Raw genomic sequence first — 2,500 nt, forward strand, 5'->3', positions numbered from 1 at the left:
TAATACTGCAACAGCATGCTTCACTTCCCACCTCTAACCCCACACATCTAGTTATCTGTTAGCCCACTCTTCAGTACATCTGCTTAGTAATGACCCATGGTCCTGTATATCTGCTAGCCCACTAACCAGCATCCTTATGACCCCCTGCCATGGCCCCATCCATCTGTATGTTTACCTAACAGTAGTTGCTCATCTGCTGCTCAACAGTTGGGTGTAAAGAAATGATGAGGGACAACAGTGTGGCCCTTTTTTCATTTTCCATCATCAGAGTTTTCACCAACTCACTATCTATGTTCACACACAAAAGACTCTTAATGTTGGCACATTACGTTAAAGGCTAAATCTAAAGACATAAATTATATGCCCAGATATGTCTTGTGGTCCTTATATATGGTATAGGTTTAGGTTTCTATTATGTGAAGATTAGTTATTCTGATTGTAGTCCATTTTTACTGAACTATATACAACATAGTTACACAAATGAGGATCAATTCCATTATTCAGGCTCAGCCCTGGTCCCTGAGCTGCCAAGCCTTCCATTTTGGTTGTATCATAATTACACTGTGCCCGGCTAAGTGTGTCGAGCCTGGTTTCAAAATGTCAAAAATGATGTTAAAACTATGTAACAGACAATCATAGATTACAGATCCTTGTAGCCTGCATTAGATTAGCAAGATATTGGTAAAGAACACTCTATGTCTAAATACCCCAGGTTCTCTAGATAGCATGCCCAAACCTGACCAAAAGAAGATATCTGATTCCAAAATTAGATGGGGCTACTAGAATTCACACCTAGGTACTGGCAACTATTTACTATCCAGAACATCCAAATGGCAGTGATCCATCCAGTAACAACATGAGTCATTATTCTTATTTTGCATATGAAACATTGAACTAAAATACCATGTTATAAAATATCTGGCAAGATAAAATACAAGAATAAAAAGAAATGCACATGAATTTATCAACAACTGTAATAGTGCCTAAAATGGTCTCTTTACCTGTAAAGTGCACAGTTCAACAATTATACAAAATGGCCACTGAGAAGCTTGTCAAGCCAATACAAGAATAATATAGAGAACCTAAGACAACCTAAATAGAATGACTTATCTTAACACTTTGAGTACCTGACTTGAATTTCATCATGTCTCTCCAAAAAGTATACTGGGAAGCTGGTCAGTGCTTGTATGCTGGTACAGTTGCAGAAATGGGACCCTGCCATTTTGTGCCTTTAAAAAAATACTAGATGGGGAAGGAGGACTTTCCATTGCTGTATATATATCATACACAGAGATATACTGTATACATTTGTTCGGATGTCTGACTCATTCCTTTTACATTACTTGTTTTGCAGTTTTGGTTATTGTTTATTGGTTCTGTCAACAACTTTGTCTTCTAATTGTAATGTTAGCATGTTAAAAATGATATTTCATAATCAACTCTGTCCCTTTTTCAATAAGCCACCACTAGAAAACACAATAAATAGGTCCTTTCTCACTTTGGACACTGGCTTACCAAAAAGGGTACAGGATCTCAAATTGTAAATGTAGCAGCATATAAGGTCCTCCCTTGACACCCTCCATAACCATGTGCATATTCCAAGACTAAACTTTATTGGTATTGCCTATGCCTTCTAAAGCCCAGTCCACCAGCAAATAATAGGGGCAGAATATCATGAGATATCTCTTTCACTAATCTGGTTTGCCCTGATGCTCTTGCTTGGGGTGTGTCTCGAAGCTTTACTGTCCATAAGTGTTATTCACCTGGGAACTATTGGTTTCCAAGGTTACTTCCTATTTCACTACAGCTCTTATATGTTAAGCTGAGCAGTACGTATGTGTATTTATTCTTTAAAAATGATTAGTCTTTTTTTCTAAATTAACAAAATACTCTTTTGTCAAATAAAGGTACTCAAAGTATTAAAAAGTGACTGAATATTTGACCCTAAATATATGTTTCTTTACTGGTTAACAGAGTACTCTTATTATTGCACTGTTTATAATAATGGGCCTATTAAGTTTCACCATCCTTATGAAGGCTTATCACCTATTTACCAAACTTTTTACAACTATTCTGCTTACATCACCAATTCCACCTACATTAGGGAAATAATCAATCAAAATCAGATTTTCTTAATATTCATAAACACCCTCATTTCTTCCAACCCTGATACAAATATACATACAAAGTAACACATATCTGTGTTTATGTATGTACACATGTATATATGTGTGTGTGTGTGTGTGTGTGTGTGTGTGTGTGTGTGTGTGTGTGTGTGTGTGTGTGTGTGTGTGTGTGTGTGTGTGTGTGTGTGTGTGTGTGTGTGTGTGTGTGTGTGTATGTGTGTGTGTGTGTGTGTGTATGTGTGTGTGTGTGTGTGTGTGTGTGTGTGTGTGTGTGTGTGTGTGTGTGTGTGTGTGTGTGTGTGTGTGTGTGTGTGTGTGTGTGTGTGTGTGTGCAAGTGTGTGTGTGTGCAAGTGTGTGTGTGTGCAAGTGTGTG

General features: G+C 37.6%; 1 protein-coding gene across 1 annotated transcript in view; it reads right to left on the bottom strand.

Annotated features, from left to right (window-relative positions):
- Positions 1 to 2,219: 2,219 nt before the first annotated feature.
- LOC113808528 (uncharacterized) overlaps positions 2,220 to 2,500 on the bottom strand; it is a 13,193-nt gene continuing 12,912 nt past the window's right edge. The window contains exon 5 of the mRNA XM_070143363.1: positions 2,220 to 2,500. This exon is cut by the window's right edge and continues 1,528 nt beyond it. The gene's annotated coding sequence lies outside the window, so the exon portion shown is untranslated.

This window comes from Penaeus vannamei, chromosome 30 (genome assembly GCF_042767895.1).
Source record: "Penaeus vannamei isolate JL-2024 chromosome 30, ASM4276789v1, whole genome shotgun sequence".
Classification (NCBI taxonomy): Eukaryota; Metazoa; Arthropoda; class Malacostraca; order Decapoda; family Penaeidae; genus Penaeus; species Penaeus vannamei.